This window comes from Pinus tabuliformis, chromosome 4_1 (assembly GCF_031772625.1).
Source record: "Pinus tabuliformis cultivar Carrire ecotype Pingquan chromosome 4_1, CPIR1, whole genome shotgun sequence".
In the NCBI taxonomy this organism is placed as follows: domain Eukaryota; kingdom Viridiplantae; phylum Streptophyta; class Pinopsida; order Pinales; family Pinaceae; genus Pinus; species Pinus tabuliformis.
The window spans coordinates 359,385,192-359,399,604 of NC_142303.1; positions in this window are offsets into that span (position 1 = coordinate 359,385,192).

Below are 14,413 nucleotides of genomic sequence, written 5' to 3' on the forward strand. Positions count from 1 at the left end.
TTCTTGGACACACTAACATGCATGCAAACGACAACAACCATTCACATAAATCAAGAAGACATAACTCACACAAGACAAAACACAAAAAGTGACAGAAATGCTGCAAAAGACAAGTAAAGCGGACTTACCTGGAAATAGCTGAGCTAAATGTGTCGAAGACTCCTAGATGCGTTGCGGGATGTTAGAGATCCAATATCAATGTGAAGAATGAGCTCTGAAGCATCGAATAAATAAGTTTTAAGCTTATGATGCACATGCCAAAAATATGGGAAAAAGTGACACTTGGAGGGAAGTTTCTAAAACGATCTTTTCCTGTAACCTCCAACTGCTAAATTTAGATCCCTAAAATCTAGGGATTCTTTTTGCATGTTGCCTTTGCTATTTCAGGAAAAAATAGCCCATGCATGTGAATCAAGTTTGTTGGGTTCTTGGTGGAATCAGTCAACTTGAAGACACATGCAAAATCCTGCTTGACTGAGAGAGGGATTTGAGCAATTTATGGGAGGAGCTGGGTTGGTTGTCTCAAAGGGATTGCATAATTTATGGGAGGATCAGCTGACTGCTTCCCAAAATTGCACAATTTCTAGGTTGAGCTGTATTGTTGGGCTAGATTGTGCAATTTTCCCATGGAAGCTAGCCTTACTACATTACGTAATTTTTGGGCCAAGTAGGTTGCCCAACAGATTTGCGTAATTTCTTGGGGAAAGGGTGGTTCCCCTCCAGAATTGTGCAATTTTCTGAGGGAAATACTCAGCCAGCAACTAGCCTAAGTCCAGAGTGGCAGCCTGTGAGGGGATTGAAGCAAACTAACATGCACAGGCTAGCAAGCTGTTGAAAAATCAATGAAGCCTATGTACTTGATGGTGCAAGACATGTTGTTAGGATGGTTGGTAAGGAGGCTCCAAAACAAAGGTAAGGAAAAATTTTGGAGGGTGGTTGGAGCTGCTACAAGATGGGGATACAAAGTTTTCCAAGGTGATACAACAACTTTCCCTACAAATGATAATTATCCACCTGCGATCCATGAGCCAACTTTGCATAAATGTCCTTAAAATCATCATCATCAACATATTGTTCAGCACAACTTTTAAAAGATAAAGAGGCATTCAAAAAAACTAAAGATTCAAAAATAGGAGGGTGAGAAAGCATATATTCCACTTTGTTACTGGTGCCCTTCTTGTATTTTATTACCAAGTCAAATTACTTGAGGAATCTCATCCATCTGAAATGACGTGCTTGTTGAAGCTTGGTCTACAACTAAAGGTACTGCAAGAGTTGGTGATCTATGTGAATGATGGTATCCTTTTCGGTCAAATAGTGTTTCCACTTCTTCATGCTTTGAACCAAGGTGTACAACTCCTTTTTATCTATGGGATAGTTCACAATAGCTTGGGAGAAAGTCTCTGAATGGTAACATACAAGTTTCCTTCACTGCATCAATATTGCTCCCATGGCGTATCCACTAGCATCGGTCTCGATCTTAAAAGGTTTTTGGAGGTGAGGTAAGGGTCAAACTGATGCGGTGATGATCTTCTCTTTCAGTGCATCAAAGGCTTTATGCTGCTTTCCTCCCCACTGAAAGGTTTTCGTCACACTCATCAATGCATGTAAGGGGGATGGAATGACAGAGAATTTGGAAATGAACCTTCTATTTTACTACACCCAAAAATGTACAAACCTCTATAACATTGGTGGGTTTAGGCCACTTTACAATCAAATCAATTTTAGAAGGATTTATTTTCAATTCTCTACCTCCAACAATGTGACCTAAGTAAACCAAAGAGATCTTCCCAAACTCACGTTTAGACGATTTGACATACAATTTTTATTTTTGCAAAACATCAATAACTTTTTTAACATGACACACATGAGCATCCCATGTCCTACTATAAAAAAGAATGAAATCAAGATACACGAGTAAAAAATCATCAAGAAAAGGCCTGAAAATATCATCATCACCCTCATGAATGTGGTCAGAGAATTTCATAGTCCGAATGGCATCACCAGCCATTCAAACAACCCCTGTTTCATCTTGAATGTAGTCTTCCATACATCGTGTTCTGCAATCCTGACCTAATGATAACCATTGTGCAAGTCCAGTTTTTTGAAATAGACAAATTTTTCAATTAATATAATAAATCATCAGTGCGAGGGAGAAGGTATCGATTCTTCACCATTATTTTGTTGAGTGCCCTATAGTCTATGCTCATCCTCAATGTTCCATCCTTTTTCAGCACCAATACACTAGGTGAGCCTCATGGATAAGAGCTTGGCCTAATGATCCCTTGGTTCAACAATTCTTGTACCTACTTCTTTATATCCTCCATCGCGATAGATGACAACCTGTACATACCAATGTTTGGTAAAGTACCATCTTGCTACAAGTGATCTTATGTTGGATCTCACGCTTTGGAGGCAACCCACTTGGTTCCCAAAAAAGGCCATCATAGTTAGAAACAATTTCATACAATTCATTTCTATGAGTGGGATCACAACCTTGGAAAGCTTCATATGTCTTAGCATATTTTTCTCTCATAACCATGAACATGCATCCTTTGTTGGAATTAATCAATCTCTTCATCTGACCTGCACTTACAAGACTAGCAGTGATTTTGGCGCAATGAGCTCGAACGATGTATTCCACATTTTTCATGAGATGATACAAGTTTTCATGGTGAAAGAAAACTACTTTCTTGTCATACAAATACGAACTCCCCAATACAATACCATAGATATCCAAGGGTACAACATCAAGATCAACATCCTCAACTAGTTTAAATGTAATCACAAATCTAGCTCTATACTTTGGTTACATGTTATTTTTGTTTATCACACACCCAACCAAGTAGGTATTGTTTCGGATGAGGCTTGGTCTCTAATCCTAACCTTTTAACCAAGGATTCTAAAATAAAATTTTCTTGTGAGCCCAGATCAAATAAGGTTCCCACTTCAGTATGTTTCATTATGACTCTAATGTGGAACAATTCAATTCTCTTTTGTTCATTAACAAGAGGCTCATTTGAAGAACTTTTACTTGCATGTGATTCAGAATTTTCATTAGCATGAAGAGAAAGAGTACCTTGTGTGCCCACTATTGTGATCAATGTCTCATCACCAGAATCAAATCCAAGGTCCTTCTACATGGTTGCCATCATCTTCTGCTTGCCCTTTCCACCAAATCTCTTTGGTTTCAACTCCGGATGAAATTTCTAACTGTGTTCATCATCATAGCCTTCCTTCTTGCAATGTGTGCAAGATGGATTTTCTCCTTCCTCCTTCTTGGTTGTATTTTCCTTCTTTTCCTTTCCCTTGCCTTTTCATTTGAACTTTCCATTATGAGGTTTGAAAGATGATTTCTTTAGCTGCTATTCTTGATCTTTCTTGCCCCTACTTTCAATATGAACAGCCTTCACACTGACCGCATCAATAATAGTGGGCTCAAATAATAACAAATAATGTCTGATGTAACAATGTAAAGCACCAATATACTTTGTCATGGATTCTGGTGAATCAAGTGAAACACCCAAATTCAATGCTTGTTTTATAAACTCTTTTGTAAAGCTTTGTACATTTTGAGCCTTTCCTATATTTCCATTCCATTAAAGACTTTTTTCAATAACTGAGAGGATAAAACTGATCTTTTAATGCAGAAACAAAATTGGACCAAGAAGAAAGGAAATTACCAAGTTTTTGCTACCTTTCTACAACTTGCTCTCCCACCAAACGAGAGTGGTGCCACTCAGCCAAAGAGATGCTAATTGGATCTTTGCCTCATCTTCCTTGACCTTTTGAATCCAACAATAAACCTCAATATGTCTAATCCCATTGTTTAGTTTCTCTACATTACATTCTTCATTATATGTGGGAAAATCAAACTTTACGTCTAGCTTAAAAAATTATTTCTTAGATGTATTCCTACGGTGCTTATTAGAGTGATTAGAAGAAGAAGAAGAATAACTATCACTAGAGGATGGAGAGGGAGGTTCAGGAGGATCTCCTCTTCCACCTTCATGATTTATCGATGAATGGTCATCCTAGATCTTTCTTCTCGGGCTTGATTGTCCTCTCATACTCTACAAACAACTTGTCAACTTTCTTTGCCATGGTGAAGAAGATCTTGTGATAATTTTTCTCTTCCTCCATTCGAGCTTCCTCGTCTGCCATGTTCTGTCTTCGTGGTGCATGTTATCACTCAGGTTGTCCCTTTTGACTCCTAAAGGGATACGGCCGAGGTAACCACAAACCAACTTTGGACTGCAGGTCCTAGGCTACCTGCAGTCAGAGAGGGCTCTCTCTTTATGATTTAGCTTTGTTGAAAAGGGTGATTTTAGGCTAGATATGATGCACAGGGGGTTTGATTGAGTTTTGGTGGGAAAACTGACACTTTCAGGTAGAGAGGCAGAGTATAGTCTGAATGTTTCAAACCATTGGGCGTGGAGTCGAGGAGGGGAACTGCTGGTGTCTTTCCTTAATAACAGTGAGGGAAAAATGGAGCAAGATAACTGAAGCAGAAGAAACTTTCAGGTTCAAAGGATGGAATGAATGCTAAAGAAAGAGAGGCAATTAAGAATCTCTCCAACAAATTAGCAGAGAAAATAACAGGGCGCTACCTAGGGGCAGTTAAGAATCCCTAGATAATTGGCCAGCACAGGTGAATTGGGGTAAACATGAGCCGAGAGGAATTCAATGTTCATAACCAATTATTTTAGAGGAAAACATAAAGAAATAGCAGAAATTGAGCATAGAGAGTGTTTAAACTAATTCTAGACTATTCCTTTTTTCTGCTATTTAGATAATGGCAAACACATAAACAGAGATAAGAGGCACTTATTGCTTCAGACCACAACGCAGGAATTCCATCTTCAACTCTTCAGAACATTCATCAGCAATAGACAGTTCACTCTCCACGCTTTAAGCAATCTTTGATTACATAAAAGTTCAGGTATACACAGCAAGTCTCTAGTGAAAATCTCAATTAACCAACCCTTAAAACTATACAGAGGGTGGTATATATAGGGAAAAAACTCTCTGCAGAGTTCCTTTATTACATCTTGACCTAATTAGGTCATAAAAATGACTACTTGACCTAATCCTATCTAGAAATGAATGCAAAAAATATCTCGGGCCGCACTCAGGGCCGATGTGTCAAAACTGAATAAATGATGCTGTCCTCGGTGGCTTGCTGCAGTGTTTTCTACAATAAATGAGTATGGGTTTCTGCTTCCTTGCTGTCCTGGTGCTTTGAATGCCTTAATAGTGATTTGAAGGCAAGGATAGGCTGATGCTTATTGATTTGACTTTCTGGGGGCTTCATCAATGTTCAGGTGCCTCGAGCCCCTAAAAACCTTGACTGATACTCTTTGGCGTCTTTTCTTCCACTGATACTCTCTGACAAAATCTGGACTGCTGATCTGATGTGCTGTGGGTCTAATCACCAGTAAATGGCCGTTGTTCGGCCTTGGTATCATCTGGAATTGTCTTCTGATCATTTTGATATGCTCTGTGAAGAAAACGGATCATTTTTGCACCTTTTCGGGCTTCCTGGGGCCGCATGGTGAGAAGATTCCCTAAAGATTCCCTGAAGATTCTCCATTTTGGCCCAAAAAATCCTGCGATGAGGCGCAAATCGCTCATCAAAAACTGCCTCAGAATTCGATTCCGGGGCTCTGAAGTGCGACTTTTGCGCCTCTGCGCCCAAAAAAGTGCTGATGACGTCAGCATTGTACGGTGGGTGACGTCAGCATGACGTCAGCAGGATGATGTCAGCATGACGTCATCACGTACGGACGATGATGTGGCAGGTACGGTGGCGGGGACACGTGGCAGTGACGTGGCAGGAGGCCACGCAGGCTGGTGACTCATCGGGTGACTGGACAAGGGGTGACGTGGGCGGTGACTGTGCAGGGGGTGACGTGGGCGGTGACGTCACCCGGCAGGGTGGTAAGCGGTATATGGCGCACCGCTTATGGGCAAAGGCGGTTTCAGGGGAGGGGGCTCCGCCACAGCCCAGCGCCTGACGCGTGGCGGGAGTACGGCGGCAAAACCGCCGAACTCCCGGACGTTAAAGGCCGGGCGTGTCGGGAATGGGGATGCCCGCCCACCATCGATCTGCGGGGCTGTGGATCGGACGGCTGGCGGCGGATGCGAAGGGACGGCGGGTTAAGGGGTGGGAATATTCGCAGGAATATTCCTTTTTTAATACGCGCGGCGGATGGGTTAAAACTTAGGGAAACGGGTTTATGTGGGTTTTTACAGGCGCGGGTTAATATTTATGCATAGAAACTTTGGGTTAGGGGCGGAATATGGGTTTTTTAGGGGTTTTTAGGGTTAAGGGAGAGGTTACTAGCTGACCAGATGTCAAACTAGTTCCTCAAAGACGCGGATGGGCTAAAAACAATCCCAGATGGACTGTGATTTCCCGGACTTAGTAGAATTATGGCTATAATGCCAGGGGGGAATATTTACATAAGGGGATTTATATACATGATTTTAATAGGGGAAGGGAAAACTAATAAGGAGTTTATACAATAAGGGTGATGAGAAGAAGAGAGAGGTTAGTGAACTCCAGCCTGAGTACCTCCAACTGAAAAACTGCCTTCAACCGAAAAATGGATTGCTTATCAAAATTGGAACACAGCAGTGGCACTTAGACTAGCATACTCCTATGGACACTTCTTTGGCCATCTGTAGCAAATATGGAGCATTGCAGCATGGATAGTACGACATATTTGGCATGTAAAACTGTCGATCATGAAAGATGATTAACCTGCTGCAGCAGGAGGCTAATAGTGCACACTCCACTTCAGGATCAAAGGATTTAAGTTTTCCTTCTCCTCTTCTGAACTTATTCCTGATTAGCATTCACTCATGCAAGTCACATAAATAATACCTGCTCTGATACCAAACCTGATCTAGATATTTTAACTTCAAGGATGCATTCAGAATTGTGTATAAAACATAATATTAACTATGTAACTTAACACATGGAAAATAAGTGGAAATCATAAGTCAATCATGAGATAAAATGCAAACAAATGAATTGATTATGGATTTCACCTAATGTGGGATATGTCTCCAGGCTTTGCTCAAAGTGGGGAGGCCTTCTTTCATTAAGTGGCATCAGATAAATTAGTTACAAGCAACTTTACAAAATGACCCTTATACCTCCAATTTGGATGATGGCCTGAAAATGGAGACCTTGGTTGGAGAAACATACTAAATGGTTGGATTCCTGGCATGAAAACATGAAAAATCGACTATAAATTTGTCCAATTCTGACACTCACACCTCTGGCCCTCTAAAGGAATCTTTTTAGCATCTTAGAGATTCCATCGCTCAAGGTTCCACAGCCTCTGGGCCGTTTAGGTTTCTACTCTTGCTCCTATGTCAGTATGGTTTTGAATGGTGAATGAAGGTTTAAATAATGTTCCACGACGAAGCCACCAACATGGATTCATTGGCCTATTGGTGATGGTGGCACATAGCATGGAGGTGGTTCCGTGTTCGAGTCTTAACATAGCACATATACGCTTGGACCGTTGGTTTTATATGCAATATGGTTTGTTTTAATATGTGGCTCTGGTGGGGGGTTTTCTAGGTCCGCCGGGAGTGGCCCACCCACCCTATTAATATATATGACATATATATAATATCGATTGGTGGGGTGGCCAACCACCCAATTTTTTTATTTTTTATGGTTTCTATAACTCAATAGTTTGAATTTTCTCATCTGTTTTTAAGGGATATTAGACCAGCTAAATAGGTGACAAATTATCCTATTCCAACCTCTAGATTTTGTGCACCGGGACTTTGCCAAATTGTTTCCTTCTTAGTGATTATCACTTGGTCAAGTTTGACTAGAACTTTGACCAGATATAACTTAAGCATACGAACTTGGATTTGAATGTCATTCACACCGTTGGAATTAGGGTGAAAAGCACTACGATCTAGTCCTATTTCACTTCCATCTGATGACTTTGGTTTTTAAGTTATTTTCAAGGCCACTTTTATTTCTCGATCCACCTAGATCACCCTTCCCCTTCCCATAAAGATGCCTTCCCACATATGGATAAATTATGCAGCCCACCATGTGGCACAAATGATAGTGTCCTTGTAATTACATTGGAAGATGATAAAGTGAATATGATATTATTAAAAACACCATATTATGATGTAGTTTCTTTGAAATCTGGTTGTTTTGAAATTCATTGGCTAATCTTTTACACAATTTTTTATGTATGATATTTGAAATTTCTACAATCATATCAATTTCATGATTAAAGTATTTCTTTTTTTTCTTAAATAGATGATTGTGCAAGAACTACAACCAAATTCAACTATAAAGGATTTCCAAGACAAAATAGCTTATAGCAGTTCACTTTTTACATCGTATGGTTTTCCAATACAAGAGGAGATGAGGCACTTGAGCCATTGACTTTGGAAATGTTTCTAGTAGGGATTCCTATGGATTTTAACATTGTGATTATTTCACCTCATGGTTATTTTGGGCTAGAAAATGTTTTAGGAATGCTAGATAAGACACCAGTGGGCACATAAACATATTTTTTATAATTGCAACGTACATTCCATGATATCATCTCTTTATTATTTGATTGTATTTTGAATGTTTCTTTTGATTTTGTTTTGCCTTTTAACTATGAAATTGAAAGTACTTGGTATCATGTTCATTTAAACAACATCCAAAGCCTGGAGATGAGATTAGTATTACATGATGTTAATTAAAATCCTTTTAGTTGTTTTGTGTTAAAATATTTTCATGACTATTATAAAAGTTTACTTTCATGTTGTTATTTGAGCACAACTTGTTTATATACTTGACCAAGTTCATGTGTTAGAGAATGAAATGTTGTTGCAAATAAAACGAGAAGGATTAGACATCACAAGTTATCTACAGCTTGAGCTTCTTAGCATGTAACTTAATTGGCATGATTGTGCTTAATCTTTCTCTAAAGGTTGAATACTAAGTTACTAAGGTGTTATTTTCTATGGTGACATTTTATTTTCTTTGTTTATACAAGTCATCTGGCCACATAGTGGCCACTATTTCCCAATTGAAGAAAACTTGTTCAAGTTTCTTACTTTTATGGGGAAAAGTGGCATTGACATCGCGGATGTTGAGGTATATTTCTTATAAATACTTTATAGTCTACTTTATTTTATATTCCTATATTCATTTTCTTTCATGTCTTATACTATGCATTGTATCTTCTTTCTTTTTCAAGAGAGGAACTCAGTATTGATGGTAAGAAGCAAGAATTGAAGAAAGAGGAGAACAATAACACTATAGTGATAAATGAAAAAAGGAAGAGAAAAAAATTGGTCTAGTGATACCCTCAGAGCCAATATCCTGCATAAGACACACACATAGAGACTGATGTTCAAGTCTTTAGAGTTGGTGAATTCACTTGCAATGCCTTGGAAACATAGTGATAATGTTTTGAAGTGATGAAGCAACATTTCATGTGTAAATTATAGTCCAACCAATATTAAGTTGGAAACTCATATTATAATACTCGATATTTTGTATAATATAATTTGTAGTTGAAAGTATTTATAGTTGCACTTGATATTATTTAGTATTGTAATTAACATATGTAACTTTGTGTTTTCATATTAGATGAACATGCACATTGTATGGCATTTCTTTTAATTTAGTTGCAAAATTATACTAGTTAATTTATGTTGATTAATAATGAATACATAAAATCAATCTAAAAGTACTAAATTAGTAGTTTATATTGATTAATGATGAACACAAATAAAATGAATACACAACTAAATTAGTCATTTATAATGATTATTAATGAAAGTAAATGAAATTAATATAAACTACTCAATCAGTTGTTTATATAATGAATATGAAACTACCAAAAAAGATAAATGAATACTGCAAATGATAAATTTGTGATTACAAATGATGACTAAATTTTGCATATATATGACTATTAGTAGTTAATTTACAGTATCTTATAAGACCAAAATTTAGTCATATTTCTTTGGTCATTAATTGGTTTCAAACAATGACTAAAATTTGCATATATATGGCTATTAGTAGCTAATTTATAGTATCTTATAACACGACCAACATTTTAGTAATATTTCTTTGGTCATTAATTGATTTTCTTGGGCGATCATATAGTAATATATTTTGTTGTATATTTGGTCATTAATCGTGATAATTAATGACTAAATTAATGAGAAAATTTATGACTAAATATACTACTAAACGATAAAATTGAGAAAGCCCATTAATGACTAAGACAAAAATGACTAAAAGCTGGTCGCTTTATAAGATACTATAAATTAGCTACTATTGGTCACCGACTAAAAAATGGTCATTTATATGAAAATTTTAGTCATTTTTTTAGTAATTAATTAGCCATTTTGTACTAGTGATTTTACCCAGCTTTGTTATCCAATTGTATTTAAACAACACACCCATTCAGAGACTGAATTTCATATTAATTCCAAATTTCACACACAAACTAGAATTCTTCCAGCGATTGTGCATGTACATAATTCATACATCAAAATTATGAAACTCTATTTCATTAATTAAAATTTATATATACACAAATACTCAAAAATCTCTTCCTCTTTTAGCCCATGTCTACATTCATTTGGCCATTCTCTCCTTTCCTCGCTCTTACTCTCTTCTTTTATTTCCCATAGGCTTACAATAGATAGAATTTAGAAACATCATATATTTTTCTATATCCTAAAATCACTCCATAAATCATATTTTCTACATTATAAAATCACTTAATCTATCCCTAGAATCCCTCATGTTTTATAAGAAAGATTCTCTTTTTCCTTATGGATAAAACATTTCACATCCATAGATTTTATAAAACTATGAATCATCTAGTTCTAAATATCATAAAATGTCTCAACTCAGAAAATACAATTTATTTACATAGAAGAATATAACTTCTAATTCTAAAAAATAAAGACCCATTTTTGAAGCTTTTTCACATTGAATACGCAATGGATTGGAAGCTCTAATGCTCTTGCATCAGACTCCCAAGGTAGAAAAGTATCATGACCTCCTGATCATGAGTCATCATTTTTTTAATCCTTTAGGATCCCAAACCTTGTGTTGTAGTTGTTCATCCATTTTAGCATGTTGTTTTCCTATTGTTGATGTTCCCTTCACTTCTTCAGGCTTCCAAACTCTATGTTATTCTTGTCCACTTTCTTGGTTGATGCAAAGTTTCTTAGTTAGTTATACTTTCTTTTTAGATGTCCTTTTCCTCTTGTTGTACCTTCTCCTGATCATCCTCTTCATCAACATACACAACCTATCAATTTCCTCATCCAAATTTTCCCTTGACTATTGAAACTTGCTATTATCTCTCGCTTGCAATCACACATATTCATTGCCCATATGAGTTTCAAGACTCTTTCCACACTCTGGTTTATACACTTTCTTCATTATATGTTGCTCAAGCCTTACAACTTCCTCCTCATTATTGTCCGATCGAGATAATTTCCTCTTCTTCCAGGTTCAAATTTACAAGCTTAATATGCACTTTCTATTTTACTAATCTCTCCTAGTAAAGAATTTTCAACTCTTCACACAAATCAAAAAAATTACCTTGAACTAAATTTTTAAACTCATCACTTATGTCCTTTGTTGACGATGCCTTAAAAAAAAATTCTTCTTCCTTGAAGACCACATATCTTTACTTTGACATAAAAATTTCATCCACAATTTCATTAATTGGAATTTCCTTGATATTTTCTTCATGAGAAAACTCTCCATCATCTACGCCAACATGACCTACATTCAAGAAAATTTCATTAGTTGTAAAATCATGAGATCCTTAGAACTCATCAGCTCTTTCATCTTCATCTTCACCAAGATGTGGTCCTTGTTCTAGTTCGCAAATGCAAACCTCCATCTCTACTACCCTGTGCTCTTCTTCCATCTACTCAATGATCAACCTATGCTTCAGCTTCACCTGCAACTTGTTCTATTTCACTTTCTTCCATAGCACCCATCTACATCTCTGATCTTCAAATTCTTGTTGTAGTAGCTACATAAGCACATTCAACCGTGCCTTCATCTCAATCATCTCTTTCTCAAATTCCTCATCCTTCATCTTCCTCATGCCAACTACTTTGGTGTTCTCTTTCATCTGATTGTGACTTCTCCTTGAACCCTTCACATGACTATCAGTAGTCATTCCCACTTCTTTATTCCATGAACTCTCCTTATCCACTTGTGAGTTGCAATCTAGCCAACACCTCACCAAGCTATCTCTTCTAAGCTTGGCCAATCGTTCACTTCACTTGAACCTTATTTCTGAGCACTCCTTTCTCTCTTGGTTGTTTCATATACCTTACTCACTCACTAAGAACTTTTTTTTTCTTCTTCTTGGTTGTAAGGTTCTGTTTCAACATTGCTACCACTTTGCAGCTACTATACATTAATTAATTGTAAAAAAAACACAAGACCAATAACCTGTCAAATCTCAATATATATGCTTTTCCATCCTTTGCATAAATTCCTGTGTGCTATGTTCCTACAAAAAAACTTCTCACTCAAATCTATATTTCCCAAAGAGCATATCCTTTCTCTGCGACCACTTTGATGTAGGAAAAATATGACTTTTCCTGCAAGCTCCACTCCTATGTCATAACGACTTTTACAGTATTTAGAATCTCTATGGATTCTACCCAATGAAAGCTTGATATAGATGGAATTCTACCTAACACTTCTACTCAATTGTATTTAAACAACGCGCCCACTCAGAGACTTAATTTCATATTAATTTCAAATTTCACAAACAATCTAGAATTCTTCAAAAGATTATGCATGTACATAATTCATACACCAAAAGTATGAAACTCTATTTCATTAATTAAAATTTGTATATATAAAAATACTCAAAAATTTCTTCCTCTCTTGGGATGATTCCACATTCATTTGGCCATTCTCTCCTTTCCTCACACTCTCTTCTTTTATTTCCCATAGGCTTACAATAGGTAGAATTTAGAAACATTACAACTTTTTCTAGATCCAAAAATCACTCCATAAATCCACCATAAATCATATTATTATAAATTGTAAAATCACTCAATCTATCCCCAGAATCCCTCATGATTTACAAGAAATATTCTCTTTTGCCTCAGGGATAAAATATTTCCTATCCATAGCTTTTCTAAACCTATGACACGTCTAGGTCTAAAAATCATAAAAATATCTCAACTCATAAAATACAATTTATTTACATATAAGAATATAAATTATTCTATAAAATAAAGACCCCTTTTTTAATCTTTTTCACATTAAAGACTTAATGGCTTGGAAGCTATAATTCTCCTACATCAAAATGTTTATATATTTTGAAGAACTGGATATGCTGAAGCATGAAAATATGTTGAAGCATTTTGATATATTGAATAAACCTATATGCTGAAGTGTTGAAGCATCCAAATATATTGAAGAAGCCTAAATACATTGTTGAGACCTAGATATTAATTATGGATGTAAATTTAACAAATCTTGTAACCTTGTGTGACTTCTCGACTTCAACTTCATTTTTCCCTTGATTCCTCTAGAGTTAGGAGAAGTTACATATACTGTTGAAAATATCTTAAAGAGGTCGATCCAACTAACAACCTGGCATGTTATTTTAGACAAAATACCTCTAGGAAAACTATATACAACCAAATGACACCATAAGCATTATGTATGACACCTCAACAAGCTCCCCCTGAACTTGACATCACTTGCTAGTATTGACATGGACAACTAAACTTGACATCAATGAAAACCACTGCCAACTTGTTCAATAATAAGTATGTCAAAGAATCCTATTCTTCATTCAGAAACAAAGCATATACCCATAAAATAACATTTTCTTAGAGAAGAGATGGTTGGTCAGATTGTAAGGTTGGAGTATATATCAAAAAAGGAACAAGTTGTTGATATATTCCCCAAACATCTTGCCCAAGAGCCCTTTGAGTATTTGAGGTAGAATTTGGTAGTGATGTTTCCTTTATCTCTTCAATATTTTCCTTCACAAGGAATGAAGGGTATTTTCCAATTCAGTCTAAAATAGTTGTATGCTAGGAGGTCAAGGAGAAGAGAAGAAAAAAAGCTCATGGGGAGCTGCAAGATTACGAGGCGTAGCATGTGTTCAGGGGGAAGCAGTTTTCTCTTTATCTCACTTTAATTAGTTTTTCATATTGACAACAGGGAATAATTTGGCTCTCAGAATATCCATTAGCGTGCATTTGTTCAATTATATAGTAGCAGTAAAGTTAATTGGTATCAAAGGGAAGAGTGAGAAGACAGTGCAATTTTAGCAGTAGGAACCATTTTTCCATTGATGTCAAAGGGGGAGAGTGAGAATTGGAGATAAATTGGAGATGAAATGTGACC